The sequence below is a fragment of the Haemaphysalis longicornis genome, unplaced genomic scaffold (genome assembly GCF_048455015.1).
Source record: "Haemaphysalis longicornis isolate Haplotype H1 unplaced genomic scaffold, Haemaphysalis longicornis Haplotype H1 scaffold_1, whole genome shotgun sequence".
Lineage (NCBI taxonomy): Eukaryota > Metazoa > Arthropoda > Arachnida > Ixodida > Ixodidae > Haemaphysalis > Haemaphysalis longicornis.
This window is the reverse complement of record NW_027526203.1, coordinates 163,665,366-163,693,033: the sequence shown is the minus strand read 5'-3', so window position 1 is coordinate 163,693,033 and position 27,668 is coordinate 163,665,366. Positions and strand designations below refer to the sequence as shown.

Here is a 27,668-nt window from a genome sequence, read left to right as displayed (position 1 = left end):
TTCATTCATTCATTGCGTTTTGCTGCTGAGCACGAGGACGCGTGTTCGATTTCCGGCCGCGGCGGCCGCTTTTCTGATGGAGGCGAAAAGCAAAAACGCCCGTGTGTACGAGATTTCGGTGCACGTTAAAGATCCCCAGGTGGTCAAAATAAATCCGGAGCCCTCCACTACGGCGCGCCTCATCGCCTGCGCTGCGTCAGTGCGTTAAACCCTACAATCAATCAATCAATCAATCAATCAATCAATCAATCAATCAATCTTTCTTTCTTTCTTTCTTTCTTTCTTTCTTTTACAACAATCTATGTGGTTCCACTGTTTTGAGCGAACTTTTTAATTAAATCGTGTGTACCTTGAATTTGGTCCTTATGTGACCCCGTATGTATTCTCACCCAATCTCCTTGTCTTGAGGAGTCAGACGAATCGAATCGTAGCTCCTGTCAGGTACAGGACGCACAATAAGGAAGCCACGACGACATTTGTACCAGCGCTGTTGCAACCAATTGGTGGTGGTGGGCGGACTTTCGATCTGCCTTTGTTGAGGCGCTGGCTGCGCTTAGAAGTTCGGAAACGGTGAGGTAACTCAACGGCTCCTTTCTTCAGACTTTCCCGGCGGCGCTACCTCGCTCCCGCCAGCTTGACGCCTTATCGCCGTCGCTCGCTTGGGTGGCGCCGACGCTCCTACCGGTTCGCCGCCCCTTTGTCGCTAATGCTTAACGCTCCAGCGCCCCTGTATGATGAGCTTAGACTGAACGCCGTTACTGCCTTACTTTCACGAATGTGTCATGCTCTGTTCCGCCGTACTCTTAAAGATATTCCCAGAAGCCTTCTCGCTCCCGCAGTCTGCTCTGGGAGCGATAATTCTTCCGCGGTTTCCGCCATCTAAGCTCTTAATCGAACGAAGGAGTTGATGCAGCTCTTTGTTTGCGAGTGAAAGACGTTTCTTTAGACCTTCGCAGGACCGTTCGCGGAAGGCACACGGTACTTCTGGCCTCTTCAGGTACCCTTCGAGCGGCCGCTTGCACGGGGGGTTAATGCGTAACCGGGCGTGGTGGCAGCCCAGAGCTCTGCTTCTCCCTTTTCTTTTTCGGAACAAAGGCCCTAAGATGCAAATAATATTGCGCCAATATGCACGAAGATCTACGAGAAAGCCAGCGTTGCGCGTTAGAATGCATTGTTCGCTACAGTTGCTTCACTTCGGAATTAGGGCAACCACCCTTCCGCATGTTGCGAAACAGCACTGCGTTTGTGTACACGTGCCTGCGTCCTGCAGGGGGCGGAAAAGAATGGTGTCAAATTTCCCGATCTACTGGCTCACTGAATCGCGAATAGAGCTTTGAGAACTTTAACGCTCTTATCTTTAATTCAGTTCACCACTATTTTAGTTCAGGGCTAACATGCGGAGGCAGAAGCGAAAGTCTAAAATAGGCTGACTGGTTCTCTGGCCCCGTAGAAACACACAGTGTGTACAACCGAAACTGTTGTAGGCAGTAAAGGATGCAAAACAGAAAGCTGCACACTCAAAACACAGCACCACGCTTCCGCAAAATACAAGTATAGAATACAAAAATTCACTTCAAAGAACACAGCAACATACGCTTCGGTATCTGTCCTTTATATATTCGTAATACAGTAAAAGCTCGTTAATTCGGATCTCACGGGACCGGGAAAAATGTCCGAATTATCCGAATGCCGAATTAATGAATGAATAGGAAAAACAACATTAAAATCACGTTGGAGAAGCATACCTTTATTTGCTGAAGTATTTTGTAATAGCCGTCTGCTTTATCGCGCAGATTCCGGCTGACATTACAACTTTTCTTAACTCTTCCAAGTGGCCAACAGCACACAAACTGTCGGAACTGCTCAGACAAACGTCCTCCAATATCAAAAGCGCCTCAGAGACTTCTCGTGAGGTGCGATGAGGTCGTGGCTGCACCTCCTCGCATGACTCTTCGTCAGAATCGTGGTTGATGACGATGGCGATGCCTCTCAGGTTTCTGTTTCACTACAGTGGTTCTAGTGCTGCTAATTTACCACACTTTTGTGAAGCGGCAGCCGTCAGCATTTTTCAGAATTAAGCGGTGTGGGGCCGAATTCTGACGAAATTACGAAGGTTTGGCCCCATAGACTAACATGTGCTTTGGCCGGGACCAATAGAGCCGTCCGAATTTCCGAATTAACGGGTGTCGAATTAACGAGCTTTTACTGTACTTGTTCTTAGTTACATTTATCACGTGAACGCATACGATGCAGTAAAGAAAACTTCAAGCAGCATTTCTCGGTCTAGTAACGTTGACTTCAAGAAGATTATCAATTGGCTATCCACACGAATTGATAGCGATGATGCGCCACTGTGGAGGCCTTCGTTCTACTTTGCCTAATGATATCGTCTTTTGCTCACATTTTGTGACATTTGCGTGTAATTTTGTTTTGTGTATATATTGAACTGGTTTTTGCAGACATATTTGGTTTGCACGTAGTACGCCGTGTTTCTCAAACAATTCCCTGTTTCGTACGCTATAGATCCTTATAACCTTCAATGATTGCCAAGATTCTTTTCTGCTGAATTAGGTCTATTGCGATTGCCCTGGATGGCGGTTCCCCATACAAACGTGCTATTGCACGTTTGTATGGGGAACCGCCGATTTCTGGTAAACTGACGATTTCTGGTAAATATAACTTAAGTAAAGGCTTTTTTAACAGAAAATATATTGGTTATACAGCGAATAGACCTGGTAATTTCGGATACTCTGTGTGATAAGCGTATGGCAGTTCATGTTTTCCCCGGGACCGTACTCCAATAAATTTTTACTCGTACATTTATTGAATTACTGTTCTTCTAGAGGTAATGCAAATTTCATGGTTATCCTACTTATTTGGGACGAGAACATTACTTACTTCGTCTTTGCAGCAGCTAGCTGCAGTTTATCGTCAGAAAGCGATGCGTATACATTTTGTAGAAGCTCACTTGCCATTTATGGCAGGAAAACAAAGACTTTCGTGTCGTCTTCAAACATTATTATTTGCAGGTTGTTGGTAATCTGCCAACTATCCCGATTTGCCCGGGAGGCTCCCATTTTTTAATCTATGCTGCCGATTGTACGCGAGCGCCCCAACCGCGCCGCGAAAAAAAAAAAAAGGAAAATACATCAACACCACCGCATTGTAGTGCAATCGTGAGTTAGGTAGCCAGTGGAAGTCGTATCCAAGTCGTTTGATTTCAATGAGCTTGTAGGCCTTTTTTAAAGCTCCGTTGACAACATGGCGTCAAAGCAGAAGAAGTATTTGCAGTTTTTCTTAAGGCCTTATACTGCAGAACTTCCGTGTTTTGTGCCACCCCGCAAAAGGCTATCACTTCGAATTTTGCACGACTTGGGCATGCGACGTGAGCGTGGCGCACGGCGGGAAATTTAAAGGAGTACTGACACGAAATTTCAAAGCTGAGATAACTATGTAAAACGCTTCCTTTTTATCAGGAGATATCTCCCAGCAAGTTTCAACAGCAACCGTTCAGCGGAACATATTTAAAATCCATTTTAATCTGCGCCCGCACGAGAAAGCCCAGAGCGGGCCGACGTGACATCATCTGCTACATGCCCCAAACTGCCGACGTCGGGGCTCCCGTGACGAAGCCGACGCGCTGGCTGTGGTTGGCGCGCGCTGCTCGGGCGTGTGTACACGTCATGGTTTTGGGACTGACGTCATGCTGCCCGGGCCTGTGGGGACGGCGAAGACCTCGGCGGGTCTGGGCGCGCGCGTGCGCTCGCTCGCTCGCGCTTCCAGAGAGGCAGCGATACGGCAAGAATGGTGACGCCATGTGATATATCCTGTCATAGTGGCCGCTCGGCGTTTTTTTGTCGAAACCGAAACTGGCACGAATAAACGACGCCGTAAATGAATGTTTACGCTGCGCTCGACCGTCTAATCTGCCATTCTATGATTAGTGGGCTGGTAGGCGCGCATAGCAGCGAAAAAAACGTAACATGAAAATTTCGTGTCAGTACTCCTTTAAGCAATATAAAACTGCAGTTGGCAACAACCAAGCACCGGAACTTTGTTCGCGCCGCTCAGAATAAGGGGAGCGTGGATAATTTCTTATCAACAGCAATGTAATTTTGAATTCGCTTGGTTTGCAGATTGTGGCCTTTAAATAAAGCCTGCATGGTCTCGTAGGCTAAACAGGTCACGTATGCTGCAACCCCCCCCCCCCCCTCCCTCTTTTCGTCAGTCTCCCGATTTTCGAGGTCCCCAGGTTGGCAGGTGTGCAGAGTAAAAGTACCAATATTAACCCCTAGGGTATACCCCTGTTTCGATTTCTTTTACATCCATTCTGGGACGCGTAAAGGGTGGTAACACACTGAAACCCTTCAGCTTTTTGTAGTGTGTTGTAAAGGTGTGGTATTCATTGAATAAGGCCTTTGCGCCTGAAAAGAATAATTACAGCAATTTTCAAGCTTTGTTTTCTATTAAAAAGTTTTTGTAAGCCTGCACACTGACTTGTGTATATAAGGCGATTCATATAGCCATAGCATCTAAATTATGACTAAAATGTTTTATTTTTGCAAGCACGGCTGTTCCGGCGATCCAGTCTCGCCTGGCCGGCCCTCTTCTACGTTACCGGATACTTTGTGCAGCGGAGTTACGATGTCGCTCCTGGTGCATTTTCCAATGAATTCTCTTTTCACACCTTTTGACGATTTGTATGGTCACCTTTTCCGACCACATCAAACGGCTCTGCTCGTCTGAAAACGAAGGAGAGCGATCACTGAGCATTTAATTTTGACGGTCTGAAAAACCGAGTTCGTTCGAAAGGAGGCCACTGGAAACATCGAAATCAACATGGTTGACATAAGTTGCCGCGGGGCAATATTTTAAAGTGAGGGTTGAGAATGCGGCCATGGAGATAAGTAGGCAGGCGAGCTAGGGGCATCGAAGCGTATACGCCAAGGAGCGCGGTCCCATTAAAGACCTCTGCGTCCTCATCGACGAGTGTGAGGGCGGGTCGGGGACGCTCTGTGACGAAATTGGCATAATTAAAACTGAGCTCCGGAGCGAACTGGAGCTCAGTAGTGACTGAGCTTTGGCCCGCAGCCGGAAGTGGAGCGGCGAGTTCGAGGCGCAGCCGTCAAAAACATTGCGCGCCTTCGAACGAGAGCGCGTCGCCCGTAAATAAATTCAGTGCCCTACCACTATGTGAAGGACTACCGGCGAAGCTTGGCGCAGTTCAAGGAGTGCACGAAGCAAAACACATTTGTTTGTACCTGGTGATTGAGCATACTTTCTAGCGAATTGGCTGAAGGAAACTTGGAAGGACTAGAGCTTTATTCTATAGCGGGCAGACATCATGCTGTCTGTTCCATTTCCGCTTCACGGGCATCTACTGTCTGTGTACCACACCAACCGAAACAGTTCGGCGATGGAGCACAGCAGTCAGGCTGCACGGGGCCGTCAGACGTCCTCGTTTAAATCTCCCACCAGCACAGCGGGCATATCACAACTGTGAAAATGTCGGGCAAAAATGTCGCCTTCATGCCGGGCGGACAAACACCGCCAATAACGTCATACCAGGAGCCCTTCAAGGGGGAAACACGAAACAGAAGCTAGGTCTTGGGTGCGCAAAATTTCTGGTGTACGCCGGTTTGTCCACGCACGCCTTATGCGGGAACCAGATATACAGCGTCGCTGTAGTAAGCTGTGTATGCTTCGGTACATACTGTGTTTGTCTGGCGATAGGAAGCGTCCACAGATTGTGTGCGCATGGGCATAATGCAATACATAGCTATGATGAGGTAAACTGCCTTCTCTGCGATGACCCTGGCGTTGTACGCGCTGATACAGCGGAGGCATTCATAATTACGCACATTCCGTTCCAACGTGGGTATACAAGCTCTACACTTACGGCGTGATGTAGAACGTAATTTAACATGGAAACAGGCTGCGCCCAGTGCCTGAACCGACCTAAACGATACCAAACCGCCGTGATTGATGAAAACAATGCGCAGAATTTATTCAAGAGATCATTTCTGCGAAAAAAAAGTCACGGGACTTGGCAAACAGTGTTTAGTATTGGCGGGACGCGAACCCGGGCCGTTAGCGGAAGAACCATGCCACACTACCCTACAGCCACACAGACCGAAAAGCAGACACCTTTAGGCAGTCGCTCAAGAGCATAGCGACAGTTTCGAAGCAAACCAGTTTAATACGGTGCTTTGTACCGCCGAGGAAACAATGTCACAGCCCGCTGCGCCGTACCTCGGCTGCAACGCTGGCGCGCTGTTCTTTTCGCCACCAGTTTTTCTCAACCTCCCGTAAAGATTCATCTACGTAGCGGTTCTCCGGGTGTGGCAACTCGACAGACGCATCATTGGGACCAGTACATCCGGTCTGGGCCAGAGGTCGAAGCGGGAAATTGCTAGAAAGCAGGCAGCTAACGCGGTGAAACAAGAGACGATTGGGGAGCAAATGGCATGGCAGTAGCGAAATGAATTTAACGAGAGGCAATGATACGAACTCTAAAGCGTTGCACTGCGGGAGTGCGCTGGGAGAGCTTGAGGCGTATAGGCATTTAGAGTACGCCATGTGAAAAAAAAAAACCAACAAAAACGCAGTTAACAGGGAGTAGGAAAGAAGCGAAAAATTAGCTAAGCGCCTTGAAAGCAGCGGAGCAGGTTATTGTGTAGAAAATAAGCTCACGCCTGGGAATAGGGCACCCGAGAAAACCTTCGAACAAAGTCATCGCTCTATTTTCAACTCCAAATAGAGCTGATAGTATAGCTGCAGGACTTTCCTGGCTTTCATGCCTTGACGCAGGGATTTAGGGATTTTTAGCAGTTCGAAAACGAGCTCTCACGCGGAAATTACAGCTGACGCTGATAATGTAACGGGAAAAGAAAAGGATAACCGGCGCAGAAATAAAAAGGGCCAAACAATGAATACCGATAAGTAGAAGAGGAGGCGATATCTCTTCTTTCCGAGATTTCTATAGGCATGTGATGCCTGCTTTATTCAATACTGCACAGCCTTAATCCACCGTGCTTATCGTCTACCCTATAAAAGCGTATTTTCCCCCTTTTCTGCTTGATCTTGCTTTTGTTTTATTCATGAGACGAGCACACCACACCTGTGGCCTGCCACCTCTTTGGCCTTCTTATGAAACGAAAGGTTTTGATGCCGCATTGTGCGAAAAAGAGACGTTGACATGCACCGAAAAAAGGCCGCCGTTGTAAAGAGTAAACAACACTCACAAAAGTGTCAATGTTTGTACCAAAGTGCGTCTGTGGATAAATTCGGATAAAGTAAATAAATTACTGTAAAAAGAAAATTTAGCACATTCGACTTCGTGCGGGAATCGAACGTGGGTCTCCAGAGTAAGAATCGAGTGCGTTACCATAACTGCAAACCAGCACGTTGCCGGAAGTGGATCGAAGATTGAGCCTATTACGTTTCGGCGCTGACGTTATATCGCGTGACGAATGATCGTGGCGGCGCGTGAGTAGATCAGGTGCTCCCCCATTCACGGAGGACCGTGATTCTGGAGCAGCTGTGGTGTCAAGTGTCGCCTGTTGAAGTTATTCGCGCTGAAAGACGAAGGAATTAAATTGAAGAAAGAAAGGCAAACACGATAGTAAAGAAGTCTTTAATAAGCGTCGCCGGGGGAAGCCATTATGCCTGGGTCTTCAAAGCACCTAAGCTGACTTAAGTTCCCCAGGGAATTTTTTCCCTATACCGTGACCGTTTTCTTTTTGTTCGGTAATTTGTCGCTTTCAGCGAAATTTGAGCTGCGTAGGCATTTTTTTTTGTAATTTAATCGCAATGCCTTACAATGCGGGATAGGCTTTTTATCGCATCTTCTTTTAAACTGGATACCCGCACAATGAAACGTACGGAGTTAGGCTGAGCTTAAGTGTCGTTGCTGGCTGTGATTATGACTAGTCAAGGCAAAGAAAGCCAGATTAAATAGAAGGTGTCAGTTATTTTCGGAATAAGCCCTTAAAGATGTTATCTTTGAACTGAGTCGTTTTTAATAGAGGTGCCCCAGGCGGCGAGCTTTGCCTATAGCACATCGATTAGTTTGAGACACTGCAGCTTCTGCATTTTCGGCTTGCTTCGGCGTCTTGGTCTGGGCAATTTACCGGCGTTTTGTTTATTTCAAAGTTTGAGGGGAATAACCGAGTTTTGCAGATACCGAGTGTTGCGTCATGGCCGTTCACGCCTCTAGCATTTCCGTGGGCAAGAACCGCGTTTTATGGTCTTTCTTTTGGTACGAAATTTTGTGACAATACCTCCTCGGCTGTGCATGAATGAAAACCCGCCGTAATCCGCAGTGAGAGAAAAACATAATTTTTCATTTGGGCATTGTTTATCACAGTAAAATAGAATTTCGTTTGCAACAGGGTACATTTAGTCGGGAACCAAGGAAGCAGTTGAGGCCAAATCTGATATGATAACAAGTCAGGGTGGATTCCCGTTTCGAATGAATTCATGACAGACGATGGTGTATTTACGACACATCCATGTCCATTTCAAAGAGATTTGTGATTCCGTTCTTGAAATCGGCAGTCTTTCTACTCTAGTGCATATTCCTCGCCAGTGTCTCTTATCAGGAGGTGGTAGCAACAACGTCAGGACGGGATGTCTTTATACGGAACGTGATCGCCATCCCATACTCCTCATGGCGTTGCGCCTTTAATCACGAGCGGGTCATTGTGACCATGACGATACCTCATGACGCAGCACGCTCGTGCGTACGTCACGAAATGCCATTGTCAACATTGAGAAAGTGGCTGACGATGGCGATGGGCCGGGATGTATACGTACTTCCTTATACGCACGTCATGACCCAGTGTCATCCTCACAATTGTGGTTCATGAGGGTGATATAAGCCCCATCATCGTCATCGTCGTAATCGTTGTCATCGTCATATTGGAGTATAGGGGTTTGGTGGAAGTGCCGGATGAATACGCATCCTTAACACTAAATGGTAAACAGGATTGAGCCGTGAAATATGGGTTATGTGAAAAGGATACCTGCTATTGGCTAACAACTTGGAGCGGGTACTCTTCTGAGCAGGAGGTATATTCAGAAGATGAAGGGATCTTAAAAATCCTAAATAAGCAAGGCGCCTATTTATGATTTTTTTTTTTTACGCCTGCCATGCACGGTGTCCACGGAGCCATGGGCTCAGGGCATAAGCAAATGCTTTCGAAATGTCACACCGGCGGCGCTCCACCACACCGTTGCGCGGCAAACTGCACCGAACAATTTAACGCTACGAGCATATATGGGTCGTAACCACGGTGGTCGTAACACAGCACTTACAGTCCGGAGTACTAGGTGGTGAACGTCGAGGGCGCGTAAAGCTGAATTTAATGGCTACAACTGATTGATTGATTCTAGGGTTTAACGCGCCGACGCAACGCAGGCGATGAGGCGCGCCGTAGTGGAGGGCTCCGGATTAATTTTGACCACCTGGGGATCTTTAACGTGCGCCGAAATCTCGTACACACGGGCGTTTTTGCTTTTCGCCTCCATCAGAAAAGCGGCCGCCGCGGCCGGGAATCGAACCCGCGACCTCGTGCTCAGCAGCGCAGCGCCTTAGCCACTGAGCCACCGCGGCGGGTCAATGGCTACAACTGTAGTTACAGACCACAAGCAATATCGGTAGCATGAGTCGTTTTCTTCAACTTCACCCACGATCCTTCATCATCATCGTCAGGCTTTTCTGCAGACCGTATTGGCGTACAACGGCATCAGGGAGGACAACGAGGCTTCGCTGTTCAAAGTTATGCGCGTGTTGACCGGACTAAAACCACACGCGAAAGCGCGCTGCTTAATCGTAGTCCGCAGGACATTTTGCGTCGATTCTGGATTTGATCGAAGGATGGACTTACCACTACACCCTGGAATTGAGGCAGCGGTCTAAGTGGGCGGCGCCAGTTGAAGTCGCGCTCCAGAGAAATCAAAGGCCATTTTGTCGGCTAGGTAGGTAGCGGTTGCTGTTCTGTAGGACAAGCAAGGAATAATCCTTTTCGACTACTTGCAGAATAGCGTAACAATAACGAAGGACAGTTTGAAAGAAGATAAAAAGAAAAAGAGCCAGGACTGGCGCGCAAGAAAGTCTTCTTTCACCAAGGCGACGCACCGCCCTAGAAATCGACTGTCGCAATGGACAAATGGCGGGAATTTGGCTTTCAAATAGTTCTTCGCCCCATATTTTTCGTATTTCGTCCCGCATTATTTCTTCGTCTTCTTCGCGTGCTTGAAAAAAAATCTTGCTCGGCGGCAGAGCATTCTCGTGCACTGAGGCTGGCTTCGCTATATAGATGCGTATTTCGCTGCCCTTGACTTTTCTTACTTTGTGACGGGATTGCCGAATTCGAAGCTCGGTGAAAGAAGTTCGTTGTCCTCATTGGAGACTGTTTTTTAGAAATAAAATGAATTGCTTTCAGTAAATGGAGTTTGACGGGTTTTTACCATGCTTATCAAACGAAAGTCGTAGAAGGTAGATATTTTTTATTCAAAAAGATGCCGAGGTCTTGAAAAGCACTCGTGTTATAGACGTTATAAAAATTTTCTGTGATCGCGACCGTCTCTTCTTCCCGTACCCTATCCGCTGCTATTCTTGGCTCCTTGCGCTTTCCTGTGTATAAACGTGTATCATTCTTTTATTTCCACTGGAATTGTTGGCTTCTTAACTTATTATTGTTTCTTTTCTTCACTTTTTTTTTTCTTATACGCCATGTGCTTTGGAAATCAGCACGATACCCGGGCCTCGATCAGCGATGGAAACACCAGCGGTCTGGGCTCAGCCTGGAACAATGAAACATTCATGACTATTGTAAATAATGTGGCAGCCAAGACGCGGGTGTACATACACGTTACGGTAGAGGAAGGTCAGGCGGTAAGCGTAGGAGGTTACTGGAAATGGCCTTCTAACCTGGAGCAGCGAAGCGGAAGAATGGGGAGTGCGCGCTCAATGCTTGTCGTCCCATGGTACTAAAAATGCACGCCGTTATGGCCTGTCCTCGTGGGCTGCGATCTCGAGAACCATCGCTGGCTCGTATTGGAAGCCGTTTTAGTAACCACGTTAGGCAACCCAAGGGCCCGGGACCACCGTGTTACGGCATCGCTAAAGAATGCCGCTGCGGCCTGTCATTCGCCGCACTTAAAGCTATTTTTATGCGTACGCAGAGGAGTCTCAAATCGTAAAACGCACGTGGCTAGCGCTGATTGGCTAGCAGGATATATCGGCTAAGATTCGTTACGCAGAAAAAAATGCATCTTTATGAAAAAGTGGGGCATTAAAACAGTAAGTAGCTGTACCAGTAACATACGAAATGTGGCCAGGCACTGTGCCTTCGTGCACCACTCCTCAACAACATAGCAGAGAACCTTTCGGAGACACTTCGAAGCAGGACTGCTTCTACGTAAATAAGTTTTTGCATGGAGTGCACAATCCTTTTAGTGCGAAGGCGTAAGAATAGCGAAAACGTGGCACCTTGCGCATTCTCCGACAGGCAGCCATTTTTCGCATGTACGGTATACAAGTACGCTTCAAGGCATAAGTGATAAAGTTGCCCCGGAATCTTGACTCGACTCGGAATCGGTACTCTAACATGCGAGACAGTATAGACGCCAAAATGGGCGCGCTTCAGGGTGTTCTAACGGCACGTGTTTCCGAGTTTTGACTATCTGAACGCGCCAACCTCTAACCATCCATGGAGTCTCATTTGTGAGCCGGCTGTCTGAAGAAGTCTCCCAGGTGCCGTTGCCGATCAGCATGGTTTCGTTATTTCCGGACGGAGTCTAGGGGACGTGAATTTCACAGATCCGAACTGGGGGCGCGTCTGCCGTATCTCCAGGGTGAAGAAAGAGTCCACCGCCAGTCTCTCTGAAAGCTTGCGTTACGTAGAACAACGCATGCTGCTGCTTTGCACTAGTGGTGACGAGACGTGTACCGGTCTTACGTGTACCGTGTGACGCGGAGGGGAGTCCCGAGACAATACCTTTGCCGGAGCACTCTGGGATTTCCAGCAGGTCGAGTAAGTGCGTCCGGTAAGGCTGAAATGTGGCGCATTGGGAAGTGCGCAGGATGCTGATCCCTCAAGTGTTTTGCGAAGAACCTGTGAACAGGCGCTGCTATTCCTGCCTTAGTATTCCCCTCCTCAGACAGAGATAAACGCACAGTGCCAAACTGTCTAAAAATGTTGTTCGGGCTTTGTAGCCTAGGCTGAACACTTTCGCCGTAATGCCCGACTTCATAACGTAACAATGAAGCTGCTTTCGGACACCACACAGTTTGAACTGGGCTGGAGCAGAAATAAACTCCGTGGCGACCTTTTTCAGGTCTGTCCTCGTCGGCTCAGCCACCTCTTCTGGGTTTGTAAAAAGGTAATTTCAAGCGTCTTAGCTAATTTCACTCACTAAATCCCTTCCGGAAGTCACCCAATTGTTTTGGCGTGGTTTGGAAGAGCTCTTGAAAAGCTTGCGCTTATTTTGCATACACCTGATAAAGTAATATGACTGCCCAAGCCTCATTAATAGAAAGACACGTCGTCCGTATATACCGAAATATTCAGCAGGGCCGGATCTGGGAGCGGTAGCACGCGGACGACCGGGCACAACGCCACTCTCCTAAGAAGAGGATCGATGCGAAAAGCCTGGTGCGACCCAAATCGGCGGCTCAGTGGCTAAGACGTCGTGCTGCTGTGAACGATGGCGTGGGGTCGATCCCGGCCGCGGCGACTTGCTAATTCTGATGGCTTCGAAATACCAAAACCCCGTGTGTAGAGATTTCGGCGCAGGTTTAAGGTCCCAGACCTGTGGACTAAATCATTTCTTAGCCAAACTACGGCAAGCCTCATAGCCCAGGTGTTGCTTTGGTGTGCACGATCCTGATTTCAAGATATGGAGTAACGGTTTCAAGGAGCATCCTTATGTTACACCTCTTGTCACTGGGATTATTCCTCAGAGCGGGGAATTCTCCACTAACGGTCTGACGGGCAGGTCGCTGTACAGGACGCAGAGTTTGCGGGGAAAAGGTGATAGAAAGCAGTGTTGGAATATACGTGTTCGCTTTGTGACCCATTGCACAGATAAGTCTAAAAGACAAATTCGAAAAAGTAAATACAGAACACAGCACCAAGCTTTGGCCTGGAGCGGTACAGGTGTACAGGTACTGTACTTTTATAAAAAAGGAATTTGTCCGAGAACTACGCGCTTAACGCTCTAGAAAGCTGCGACTGAATTAATTATTTTCGCTACATCCTAAAAATGGACTAAATTAGTCACTGCAATGATTTCAGACAACCAAACTACCTACCTCACCGGAAGGGCGACAGGACAGTACTGCGCCAGGGCAGCCATGTTTTTCAAATATTTTTCGTTCTGTTTTTCGCTAACTGGCTGCAAATAATGCAAGTGTGGCGTCCCAAGGAAGACCTTTTTTGTTCCGCATTGTAACACCACTGCTTTATAGGCACCGAGGAAACGGCGGTTATTCCCAAATCAAGAATAGAGTGTGTCAGCACGCCGGAACGGTATGCGTGCTTGACATGGTCAATCGTGTTTGTTTGGTCAATGGGTACGAAGCAGCCGGCTATGCAAGTTTTCGGTGCGTACATATGGGCGTCGCTCGTCAAATTACATAGCCGCACAGATTGAGGCTTTTCTCTAAAAAATTCGGCCGCCTTCGCAATTGAGATACGAAGACTGAGGAAACAGCGGAGCTGCTGGTCTTCGCTTACTTTAACTAACTCCTTTCCTAAGAGAAATATGGTTAAAAGTGAAGCGTTCTCCATGCAAACTGAGAGAGCGAGAGAGAGAGAGAAGGTAAAGGGAAGGCAGGAATGTTAACCAGGCAACGGCCTAGTATGCTATCCTGCAAGCGGGAAAGGTGAACAATGCCAAACCCAAAGCCAGCGCCTGCGCTACGAACCCAAAGGAAACGCTGAGCGTCCCGAACGCGATGATAGCGCAGTCGGATAGACGCTGGTTTCGTAACGCGAGGGACCCAGATTCGATTCCGACCACGGGAATCGTTTTTATTCTCTGGAGGCTCGCACTCCCCACACGTGCTGGTCGGCATCTTGTTCCCTCGCCACTTACCTTCACACTTCTTCGCCTAGCGTTTTCCTCCTGTCCACATTGCTGCGCCGAGTTTTGAGCGACGCCCGGCACGGATGGAACTCCAGCTTATACAGCTTCGCTGTTAATGAAGGGCCCCTTCTCGCAGTGAACGCATTGAACGCCCGGTACACTGAATGTCTGTTTGTGGCTCACGAGATTAGGGAGAAGCACATAGCTACGCGTAGCCAAAGACATAGCGAATGCTTTACAATCTGCACTCAGTAGTACCATCGGTCGCCAGACGTGTCGGTCCCCCTGTGGAGCATTAGTCTCATGCAGCAGGATGACTCTGCCTTACTTAGAGAAAGCAGGACGACGTTATTCCACCAGGCAACTGTAAACTGTCTAGGGCTCCCTTGATTTAAAAGTAGATAGCATCGAAAAGTGGTGCTGGCATGTCATGAGGCCGAACAGGACTTATCGTTTCACGACCGCTGAAATCTCAGTTTCTCAAGCACTGAGCAAGTCGCCAACGCAATCCGGTGTGCAAGGAATGCTGCCGTAAAAAATCGTTGACGTCGGACTCGAGGTTGCTCGGCCACCTCTCTTAGCCTTCGATCAAAAACAAAAAAAAGGGGGGGGGGGGGGGGGGCAGGGCGGGTCGCGAATGAATGAACGAATAAAATCTTTATTCAACGACACATGCTGCTGTTAGGGCAACCGCCCGGTGGAGGGGATCCTCAGTCCGGGATCCCCTGGCTGTGGCTGGCTGCGTGGGCCCTGTTCACCAGGTCCAGCTGGATCGTAGGGTCCTTGCTGGCCAACCGCGCCGCCCGCTGTTGAATGGAGGTATTGGAGGTGGGTTGTAGTCCTGGCGTTTTCTGGCACTCACATAATTAATGGTATGGGGTACCGGGTGCTGGGCAGTAGTTTCAGTTGGGTTGATATTCGGTCGGATATATGACATGGAGGAGGGTGCGGTGCTGATAAATGTTGGTTGGGAGTCTTTTGAAGGTGGTGGCTTTAGCCCTTGTGAGTTGCGGGAGGTACTGAGACAGGGACTCAGACAGTATTCGCTTCGTTCGCAGACTGCTCGCCCTTGGGCAAAGTTCGGAACTATTACGGGAGATAAATTCCGCAGCCCGAACATGCCACATCACCTGCCGGTCAGCCACTCGCTGCCCTTCTACCTACTAACGTGTGACTGAATGTACGTGTGGAAACGCTGCTGGGGTCTGCTTCGAACTTGGTCCCTTTGGTTGCGAAGCCGGTGGCTTACCGACTATGCCACGCCGGCTGGGTGTTCACTACAAGCGAAGCGTTCGGAGCGATGTATAGCGTGGGTTGCTTCACACGCCGCTGTCCGGGATGCATGCTCGGGCATGCAGCGGCGCATGCAGCGGGAGATTCAAAACCAAAACCTTGACCTTGACTTGCAAAAGCAGATATCGCGCGAGAAAATGCTCGTTGGCGCGATATTTAGTGGCTGGCGCTGCACAACCGTTTGTAATTTTTTTCGGCATCACACTCTTACGATGTCCAGTCACATGTGATGCCGATCATGCGTCACAAAAGGATGCACCGATGGTAAGAAAGGTTGTTCGGAGATGCGCGGCAACAGCTATGATATCTGTTTAAGCCCTTTTACTCTAGCTGGCCATTGATATTGCCTTCTTTAATGCAGGACGTTGAGAAGCTAAAGCTCCTTCAGCGTCCTTTACACCACTGGAAATGTACAGCGTCGGTAAAACCATCTATTTTAATGGAAGTTGTAATTGAATGTATTCAAAAGAACGAGCGTGGCAACGCTTGGAAGACGATTTATCAGCAGTGGCCTATGCCTATGTGGTGACAGTTTGTTCAGAATCATTGGGCACATTGTAAGAGAAGTACAAAAACGCTTGAACCTGAGCGCGCTGCTTCTGGAGAACGCCGACAATGCATGACAGCTAGATAGATGTCTGTCTGCTCTTCGTTGCAACGATGTAGCTAGCATCGATATGTTGAATGAGAGACCTCTCACAAAGTGCTTTCCAGTTTGAGATGCCTGTTAACACCCCCCCTCCTAGATCTGAATTTAGGCCACGCATTCGGGAAGGATGCTAGGGAGGTAGGCCTCCCAACTAGGCCTACGTCCTTTCGAACCGCCGGGGTAGTTTGTGCCTTTGTTCTAAATAACCCACAAAGCTAGCTCGTTGTAACAAATTTTTGTTAGTTCCTTAAAAATAAAGTAATGGCAGATGTAAATAATCTCGCAGAATAAAGCATAAGCTATATTGATGATCCCACTGCCTTTGACCTCACCTCAGGTTCAACTCAGTTTTCCCGTCCTCGCCTCAGCTTCAGAACTGCAGAGGGGAGGTCTGCTTAGTCGAGCTCACTGAACGTTGGTTCAACAGCGTAGACCCTTACCTCTATCTTATGCCCACCTCAAACTTTGCTGCTCCTCGACCGCAAGCAAGTCAGTCAGCCGTGTCTCCTGGTATCAAATGTGTTGGTAGCGTTCTGGGAGCGTCATGTCTTTCATGCTTGTGAAACAGACACCCCGCTTACTCAACATTACGCGCCATCATCTACAGCACACAGTTGGCCCCTAGTAACCTCCTAAGTAACCGCAAATATTTGAGGCCGTCTTCGTCCAGAGAGAAAGCCACAGCGCTAACGGCCGCCCTGTCACCGCTAACTTAGTTTGCTGCTCTCTTCCGTTTATGCGTAAACGTGGATGGCGCACTGCTTGGATCGAAGTACGTTTGCTCCGCCCTGTATTTGAGGAGCATCGACTCATTGCGGATTGCAGACTGTTTGATGAGATTTGTATGAGCTCCTTCCGATCGGGCTCGTGGTGTTTGTTGAACGTTGTTTCAGAGGCTTTAGCTGTGGCGGGTGCTCTTCTGTGCGCGCGCTCACTTCTTTGTGTTCTCATCGTGCCTGGACTTGTGAGGCTTCGGTAAGGGCTCGGGGTGCGTGTGCATTATGCGGTTAATGGGTTAACGGCCTTTCTTGTCATGGGTTTATACAGTACGGGGACAGCTGTCCACTGTATTTGAATTGGTGGAGAAGAGTCAGTTGTATTACTTATGATAATTTCTGTTTTCTTATTCCATAAAATGAGCTTTTTTTTTTTTTTTCAAAGCATTCAAATAGCTTTTGTGTCACATTTCGGCCATAGTGTTCCGACTGAAATCGAGCGTTTTCACATCTTTGTCCTCCCCATTTTTCAATCGGCCTACTCCTACATCCTTTCCCCCAATTTTTGTTTTTGCACCGCAGAGTGGCACATGGGCAAATGCTTGAAAAACGTTCAGAATTTGGCTTTTACGCGCTCAAGCTATACCTATAGGAAAAGTCGTAGCGGCGGGCTACGGACTAATTTAAGACCACCTGAAGCAATTAAGCTCGCGCCGAAATCTCGCACACGCGGACGTCTGTGCTAATGCATATACTGTCACCATCTTATATTTAAAAGAAGTTTGATAAACAAATTGCTAGCTTTGACTGGAATTATTTTATTCAATATGATAACAACGCCACTACATTCGACAATTTCGTTCGCACTTTAAGCCACATGAAGGATACATGTAAGAAAACGGTCGTAATAATAATAAAAAAAAAACGGAGGCCTGAGCATCAATGGCTTAACCAAGTTGTTTTAGCGCTGATAAAAGAAAAAGATATGTTTTGTGCAAGGTGTCGCCGAGCCCCTGATAACGCAGCGCTACGTGATGATAGACGATGGATTGCGGGGTTTAACGCGTCGACGCTACACAATCGATGAGACGCGCTGTAGTGGATGGCTCCGGATTAATTTTGGTCGCTTGGGGATCTTTAACGTGCGCCGAAATCTCGAAACACGGGTGTTTTCGCTTTTCGCCTCCATCAGAAAAGCGGCCGCCGCGGCCGGGAAACGAACCCGCGTCCTTGGGCTCAGCAGCACAACGCCTTAGCCTCCGAGCCATCGCGGCGGGTGCTACGCGACGAGTTCCATATGGCAAAAAATTGAGCAACCGGGGAGATTCGCTTGTCAAACAGGCAATTCAGCTCCGAACAATTCAAAGCGTCTAGTCGCGATATGTCTAAAACTAGGTTTAGTAAATCAGTTACGAGGTAACGAAAGCCTGTATACAAAAAAACTTGATAGGCGCAACTTTGGTTCCGCTACTTCCGACCTAGCCAACAAATTCAATAAAACATTTTTATTGCAACAAAACGAACCAGTTCAGTGTGCAAGGTACAATATACTTACCAAATCATGTGTCATCGTCCGCATTTATTCCGTTTTTGGCAGAGCCTGATCTCCTTCGCATAGTGAATATACCACAACAAATAATCAGGGCTTGACAACACACATAGGCGATATCCGCAGAAATTTTGGGTATTTAAAGGATGTTATGTTGTTCATATTGAACAAAATAATAGAATATTTGTCTTGGCCGACAGTCTAAAGCGCGCAGGCGTGGTTTCCGTCTATAAAAGCAAAAAAAAAAAAAAAGAACCCTTCTAACTCCGGCCGTATATCGGTTGTATCGTGTTCACCGCATATTCTTGAAAGACACATATTGGGTGTCATGACTGCCTTTGTAACAAAACACGAGTTACTGAGTGCGCATTTATCTCCGGCGCGGGCGCGCAGGTGTTACTTGAAAAGTCTGATACTTTGTTTCAGCAAATCGTCGTGCTAAAATATTTCTCGTGTACGCATTACCGAACTCGCAATGCTAAACGTGTACCTGTGCGGCATATATATTGTCGATGTTTGTTGATGTCTGTTTTTCTTGTCTTTTTCCTCTCTCTTTCTTCCTTTTTTTCGTTTCTTTCGCCTTTTTTTCTCTGTATTCCGTTATCGCTATAAATGAGTACTTTTGACAGTCGTGATGACCGCTGCTGACAAGCGACGCCGCACAAACCCACCTGTTGGCTTTGGCGGGCCCATTTTACCTCTTTATGTACTCCTGATAATACCGAATTTTTTATACCAATTGTTATTATTATTCCTCTCTTATCAGGAAAACGGCCGCCGTGGCCTGAGTCGCCCCCTGTCCTAGAACTCAGCTGCACAACGCCTTAGGCACTGAGCCACCGCGGCGGGTGGTAATCGTTTTTGTGTGAGGACTGTCGAAAGCTTGCTATTTATTTTTGTATTTAATTTCGCAATGGGATTTATTGACAGGGCAGCCAGTTAGCCAAGCGAGGTCACTGATCCGAGGGAGAACAGCTATGGCGGGCAGACCGAGCCTGTAGCCCTTGTTCCTTGCAGCCAACGCTGTCGGTGATTCGTGAACGCGGGTGATGATAATGGTTCGCCAGTTGGCCAGATGGGCTATGGGCTTGTTAGCTTGCTGGGGCACCTATTCCTCACTACAATTTATTTATTCGCAGTTCCCCTAGAGGCCCCCGTGGGATCGTATTACGTGTGAGGCTACGTATGCAAGAGTACACAAATAATGGACCTTTTTCAAGTAGCGATCTGCGCATGCGCGAGCTGCCAGTCCACCATTCTTGGCAGGCGCCTTCGGCAAACAAAAGGCAAACAATAAACAAAAGGGTGCCCCTCAGCTTTCTGCTTAGGGAGCGGCTATACTTTCTAGCGATGCACGTTTTTATTTTTTTTTTCTTTGGACAGCTCGTGGTGGGTTCGTACGAGCACACAAAAAATCTTTCTAAGAAAAGGGGCAAATGTTTGACGCTGACCACGCTGCAAGCACATGGCTGCCAGTGGGGGAGTAACGAAAATAAAATAAAACGGTAAACAAGAAATGATGCTTCGACCACTGCAAATTTCATGAGGACGTGCGCTTGTTACCCTGATATTCTTGTGACAGGCACGGGTGACGGATGGGTGCGGGAGGGACTGCAGGACCAGGATATTTTGCGCACGAGTTCTCCGAAAGCCCGGCTTTTTGGGGGGCGCGCCTGACTGCCATTTTTAGTTCGCCGTGGCGGCCGCTAGGAGGACCGGTACTGGAAAAAGGTACATTTCAATCTATTAATGCAGAAAGAGAACAGAATAATACGCAGAAATTTTCAAATATAACAAGGCAAATCAACAAGCAATCTAAATTTTAAAAAATATATATTTATGCACTATGTACTGGTAATAACAGTAAAGATGTAGAGAGAAATAATATAAAGCAATGTACAGTTCAAATTCAAACACGAAACCGGCATATATACACACACACACACACGCACAAAAAAAAATCCGACATGGAACATACAGGTCGCCGCAATTGAAAAGTCATCTGTAATAGACCTACTGTTCGCTGCGCGTGGCGCGAAAGGACAAAAAAAGAAAAGATTTGCCGCGTGTCTGCTCACTTCGCTGCAAATGTCGTCGGAAGACGATGGTCCCTCTGCCGCCTCTGCCATGTAAGCGCTTCTCTTCTCTCCACCGCCCACTTTTCATACTTTCCCCTCCCTTTTGGTCCTGTCACTACAAACGAAGAGGAGGTTTGCTAAAGTCAGTTCAATTTTGCCGGGTTCCGCTGCTCGCGACATATACTTGAACATTTTATTACTATTGAAGTTTGAACACTGCCATGATATCCAGGATCGCGCGAGCTCTTTTTGCATTTTTAGGTTAGATGCAAGAACCAATTGTGCATTGATGTTTTGCCTCAAATATGCATAATATTTTCTTTTTGCTCACCACTGTTGACAGGTATGAAGTAAATATTCAGATTTAGTGGTTTGGACAAGTTTTGCGTATGTAAACATCTTGTTCCAGTATTCTCTTAATTAAAACTTTTGGCCGCAAGGCTGAATAAAGGGACGACAGACAGACAGACGGACGGACGGACGGACGGACGGACGGACGGACGGACGGACGGACGGACAGACGGACAGACGGACAGACAGAGCGCGCGTGCGCAGAGAGAGAGAGAGAGAGAGAGAGAGAGAGAGAGAGAGAGAGAGAGAGAGAGATTTTCGTATTTAAGTGGCCCAATAAAGACTTTCGTCTTTAAAAATATTCGTGTCACCGGATCTTTTTTTATAACATGGCGTTCTTTGCCTATTTCGCCCAATTAGCTCTGTCTGGGTAGCTGGCCATGCGGTTGTCTATCTGCTGACGCCGAGCACTGACTTTGAACTGAACTGAACTGAAAATAAGTCTTATTTCAACCAACATGACTGGGTACATAATATATGCAGGACGAAGTCCCAAGGTCATGAAAACCGCAAGCTGGACCTCCTACACAAATTAACAAAATGACTGTAAAACAAAATTATGAGAACACTGGTAAAGGGAATAGAAAACAGTAGTGTACAAACATTCAAAAATCAGCTGGGAGGTTAGGAAGAAAATTACATTTAGACACTTCACATTAATGTAAAGAAAACAACAGGTAATGTTGCAGATTTTTTTTTTTTTTGAAGGTATGACAGAATGAGAAGTTTTAATGTCTTGGTTTAAGGTGTTCCACAAGGGCAAGCACGATAACTGGATGGTTTGTTTACCGAAGTTAGTTTTTACTTTGGGCTGTAGAAAGTTGTTGCGAGCGAGAGGAGAACCGAGTGGAGTTTGGGTTAGAGATAGTGCTAGTAGGAAGAATAGATATTAGGAGTCCACGACGCGATACCTTGAAGAACAAAGTGCCAATATTTAGCTGGTAAAGACAGGAGAGGGGCAAAGTCGCAAGTTCAGTGAACAGAGGAGTAGAAGAAGATAGGCGGGAAGAAAAAGTAATCATTCTTAAAGCTTGTTTTTGGAGTTTTTGAAGAGGCCAGAGGTGATTACGATACATGCTACCCCAAGACGATATACAGTAATTCAAATGTCTGTGAATAAACGCATGATACATAGTTACTAACGTTTTTAAATCAAAGTAGGATCGATCTCTAAGCAGAGAACGTATCCCATACGAAACCTTTTTACAAATGTAATTTACATGGTAATGAAATTTGAGATGGCTGTCCACAATAATACAAAGAAAACACACATGGTCAGATGACGGAATGCAATCTGCTTTGATGCAGTAATTAGGGACGGGCAACAGGTGTTTTGAGGGGAGTGAAATGGAACAAAAACAAATAAAGAGCCGGTTACAATAGCACCATTCTTGGATGGCTAACAAGTCATTCTGCAAATTGCACATCAAGGTATGTTGATTGCGATGGGATGAGACAATAGTGGTATCATCTGCGTGCAGAAAGCAACTGAGTGATAAAGGCACGAAGGGAGATCATTAATGAAAATTAAGAATAACAAGGAGCCTAAGCTGGGGCATTGGGGGACACCTTTATTAACTTGCCTATAAAGGTGCACTACATCAAATTGGCCATTATGGAGTAAAGCAAACCTAGTAATAATGGCAGGTATGCCCGCGGATGCAGTGTTTCCCAGTATGTTTATTACTGCAAGATAATAGCCGACAATTCTCCCAAGCCAAAGAAAGCTTAGCATTTACGGACTATGCATTCTGCGGGTGATATTTTATTTGCAGGAAATCTGAGAAATCAACGTCGAATCTATTGTACTTCGCTGCGTCTCAGATCACATCCCTTAATAGCTAGAACATCAGAATTAACATCTTCCCAGCATGCGCTACTGTCGTATCCAGCGCCTCCGCGCTGCCAGTCCGCCATTGTTGGCAGGCATTCCGAGAATTATAAACGAAGAACCCGCCACGATGGCTTCGTGGCTAAGGCGTTGTGCTGGTGAACCTAAGGACGTGGGTTCGATCCTAGCCGCGGTGGCTTTTTTTCAGATGGAGGCGAGAAGTGAAAACGCCCGTGTGTCGAGATTTCGGCGCGCGCTAAAGGTCTCCTGGCGGTCAAAATTAATCCAAATCCCTCCACTGCGGCTCGCCGTATGACCCAGGTGTAGCTTCGGTGGGTCAAACACCCGAAATATGAATTTTGGAATATAAATAAAGTAGTGTCTTCTCGGCTTCCAACTTAGATAGAGCTAGTGTTGTGTTGAGTGGCGCTTTTTCGACAGCTGGCAGACGGTTAGTACGTGCGGGCCCACACACACACACACACAAAAGCTTACGAAGGAAAGGGGCAAACACGTTGGAGGCTGACCACTCTGCGAGCACGTCGCTACCAGTGAGGGAGTGAGAAAAAAATCATGCACCCGTCAGTCTAAAGACGACGATAGGTGAATGCGAAGCTTTCTCGTGACGGATTCTTTGGTTGTCGTCTCTGAGTTTGTACTGAGTTTCGACCATGTCGATTGGAGCAATAGGGTAGACGTCGGCGTCATAACGCGAGGGACCTAGTTTCAATTCCGGCCACGGGAAGCGTTTTAGGGGCGAAGCCCCTTTGGAGCTCGGGCTGTCGGCGTCTTATGTCGTCGTAGTATCATGTGGTCACGGTACTAAAAAACCGGGACGCTCGTTTTCCAACGTCTCGCGCTAGAACGTTTCGTTCTTCAAAGACACGAGACTTACAGCAAAGATGTGTGCCTCTACTCCCAACGGCTTCATGTCCGTGGGCGAAAACACCAAGGCGTCAAGAATACACTTACACACTGCATAATTTGCCACTCCAGGTTTAACGTTAGGGGAAATGGCCCGGGATTTTTTTTTTTTTTAGTTCACCCACGATAATTCCTCATCATAGTCAGGGAAAGTTGGCTTTCCTGCAGGGCGTTTTCGCGTTACAGACGCCATCAGGGAGAACACTAAAGCTCCGCTTTAAAACGAAAAAAAAAAAATCTGTCACTACCAAACGAATATTGTCGAATAAATGCTTAAGCCGCTCTTCGATACACCGAGTCCCTTTCACTGCACGCATACACTGTTTGGAAGACATTTTTCAGGCCCAATATCGGCAGTATAATGCCAAATTAGAAAAACCCTAGGGGCCGTTATTAAATAATTTCGTTAAATCCCGCGTGTCCCTACGAAACGCTGTTCACTGAGCCGCTTTAAAGTCAGCTTCACTACTACATACAGGTGCATTGCTGGAAAGACGTGTTTGAGGGGTATTATAAAGAGTTTGTTATCAAAGTACCAAGGCCTCAGCACATTTAATTTAGCACGATGTTTAATTCTTTAAAAAGTAACGAAGGAGACGCTTCGCCCACGGCAGATACAGCGTCGGGAATGTGCACCTGCTTCCGTGGCCTTCGTGAGTAAAGGAGGGCGGAGGAGTGGGTGGGGGTAGAGATTAAGCGACGAGGATGCATTGTGCGCAGGTTGTTTTGTTGTCCTGTGTGGGAGGGGGAGGTTCGAGAATTTTAGGGTGCGTGCCTTCCCGCCGTGTTTAGCTCGGTGTAACGGGCGCTAGGCGGACCGCTGCTGGAAAAATTCCCCGCATTTCCCCGAGGGGAAGAATGTGAAAGTGCGAATGCACGAGTTGAATTTGCGCGGTTCGGTAATGTTCGCGAAAGAGAGATCACACACACACACACACAACTACAAAGAAAGAAAGATGCATTTATTCACAGACACCTATTTGTGTTGTCGTTGTACTTGATTGCTAGAGCGGATCTCAGCTTTGAAATTTCGTGTCAGTACTCCTTTAAGCAGGTGCATTAGCCCTTCTCACGCCCGATTCTTGGCCAATCCCACTCGTGGGTATGTGCCATGTCAGCGGCCAGGCAGCGCGCGCCCATCTCCCCCCGTTGCCAAGGAAGACGAGGAGATCCTGGCCAATCCCCCACGTGGGTATGTGCCATGTCAGCGGCCAGGCTGCGCGCGCCCATCTCCACGTGCGCGGACATCGCCGGTGGACGCAGGTTCAGGGTCGCTTAAGAAGTGCATTGCACTTAAAAGGGTACATTTGTGTGCCGAATGCATGCGGCTCGGAGGACAGTCGGCCCCGTGTCACGTGTGCTATATGAGAACTATCTTTATTTATTTTTTATTCGTTCGTTTAAAGACGACTGTAGATTGTAATATTTTCAACCAATTTCTTTTCATTCAAAAGCTGCAAAAAGGCTAGAGAAACGAATATTGCAACGGTGTGGCTTTAAACGAAAGTACGGCATAATGACAAAAAAAAGCGCTCCGTAAACCTATACTTTTCTATAAACATTCGCCCGAAATGGCCGAGAACCCTGCGCCGGATCTATAGCGCATTTATGTCACATCTTAGAAATTAAATTTTTGAGGCAGCCTGCAATGTTGACTGCAAGTGGCCGAAAAGGAAAAGAAAAACAGAGCAAAATTAAAACCAGGAGCCGTTCCACTCTGTGAAGTGGAGCTTTTAACCACACGGCATAGAGGTTACGTAGAATTTGGGGAAAGGTACGTACGAGCATATTTTAGTTCTCTTGAGTGGTGACAACGGTCATTCCTAAGGAAGACACCTGCATACACGCACACATATTTTGACTCTACCTATCTTGAAAATTGTACCTGTTGACAACTAATGCACTCAAGAGGCATGCCCAAGTGATGAGGCGTATACGCTTTATGTCGAAATAGTTTTTCAACAGCGTCCGATTTTGGTGACGGTAGCGTTTCAATAGCACACACCGGGACGGTCTGTTTTCGACGCCTCGCGCTTCAAAGACACGTTGATCTTCGAGAGTTTGTCTTCGGAAACATGAAAAATGCATGGAACCCTAGCCATTTAGGCTGCGATTAAAAGCAGAGAGGAAAACACTACGAGTTGCGAGCAGCTTGCACTAGGCCGTTAAATTTCGTGGCGTCTTTTCTGTGGTGATGTGTGGTGGTTGATTATTCCAGTCGAGTATAGTAGGTTGTGTGAATGACCGGATGGAAACAGATGACTGACAATTTAAGATTTTCAGTTTCTGGGGATGATGGTTGCGGCGTTGAAAAATAACAGCGAGTGGTTCAAAGACAACATTTGGAAGGAATGTGTTCATAAAGTGAATAGAACAAGGATAGGCGGGAAAGTTCTCGGTGGTGTGCTGGAACTGCTAGCTCGGGGCAAAGAAGTAATGCTGTCCCGCTAAAAGGACGGGCCTAATCGGAACATACCAAGCTAAGTGTACGGAGGGATTCCGTATCACATGTTGTGTAGACTTGTTGCGGATCCCATATATCTGATGCTTATTCTATTTTCTGGCGTGTTAGTGTTGTAAAGGCAAGTTTCCATATGGTAGGAAGATAATTCTGAAGGTTAGACTTGAGAAACCTTAAGGAGCGGTTTGCAGATTCCCGGGTGCGTTTTAATAGTGCCATGGAAGGTCTGGCTGGAAGGGCAATCAAAAATTATTGAAAGCCAGGACGAGGTCAACAAGAGTACTATATTAAGCATGTATGAGGAAGGAATGCGGGAGGGGCGATTAGTAAAGGACAACGTTTCGTTTTAGAGTGGATTAAAGGGACGGACAACCGATTTTTTGTCGCGTATATGTCCTCTAGCACATATGAAAGCCAGCGTTTTATATAGCCCGGTAACCACAAGCAATTTCTAAACAAATTGGCGGAAATAATTTTAATTTGGCAGAAAACTTCCTGAAATCGGAAGGGTGGCGGTTCGTAGTGTCGAAACTTGACACCACAATATGTGTCCCTGTCACGTGACCTGCAAACCTAGCAGCTACTGTAACTGCTGAAACGTTTATTTACGTATTGAAAACCTTTTAACACGAGTATTTGTACAAGGTTAAATTGTATATGTGTTTCTAAACATTATTTTGAAAATTTTAAAGACACGCCGCCCGCCGTCGCTGGGTTGCTCTCAGTGTGGCTAACTGAGCGAGCCTCCATGCCCAGAATCAACGGCAGCGTTCAGTAAACAGACCCAGTGGAGGAGCTTTGACGATTCTGCCTGAGTCAGGGGCGTTTGTTCTGCCAAAATATTTGATTTCGGTTTCCAACTACGCCAACGGTAGCTCAAAAAAAAAAAAAAGAAACTGTCGCGCCCGGGAGAATTGAACTTCCCACCTCCACAACGTGAAGCCAGATTCTACCTATCGTCTATCCCAACAGATGGCGCATTCGTGCAAAATAGACCGTTGTATTAAAAAAAAAACACATAACGGAAGAGGAAAGCCTGCGATTCAAACTTTTTTAGCAGGGGACAAGTTTTTAAATATCGTTTTTCACTTCGCATACAGACAAAAGTATGTTGCCGAGCTACTCTGTGTCATGGTTGCCAGCATCATTTTTGGGAGGGACACATACGGCTCGTAGATCTAAAAATTTTGATTTAAAAAGTTCTCGTCAAGGTGCTTTAAGTGATGCCCTTTCATTTGGGATAGAGAATATATACTCGAAAAAAATCGGTTGTCTGTCCCTTTAAGGTCATTAACCAAGATCGGCAGCGCGCGTTAATAGCGCTCAGATCAGTTTTGGAAGGTTTTCTGGGATTGTCACAAGAAAACGTTTGAGAAATCACACAGTCGCGGGCAAAAACCCTTATACGGGTTAACGAACAGGACGGCAAGTCATCAGTATAGGTTAGAAACAGTAGGAGACCTAGTACACGACCTCGGGGACTACGGAAGCGACTTGAAAGAAGAGGTGCAATTGTTAGTAGACGTGCATCCTAGTCTAAAGAAAATCTTTCACGCATGACGAAATGCAAGTGAATATTAAGCCTGAGAAGTTTGGATAAAAGCCGCTGTTTAAAAACATGGTTGAAGGTTTTTGAATAGTTAAGGAAAATAGCGCCAACCTGGGACCCACCGTCGAGTGGTGCCATGAAGGAGTCGAAAGAGCATTGCGTCGCCAGAG

The 27,668-nt window shown here is 47.1% G+C and overlaps 1 protein-coding gene across 4 annotated transcripts in view; it reads left to right on the top strand.

Moving 5' to 3' along the window:
• LOC144138782 (procollagen galactosyltransferase 1-A-like) overlaps positions 1–27,668 on the top strand; it is a 498,445-nt gene that overhangs the window by 115,669 nt on the left and 355,108 nt on the right. The gene's annotated exons all lie outside the window — the stretch shown is intronic.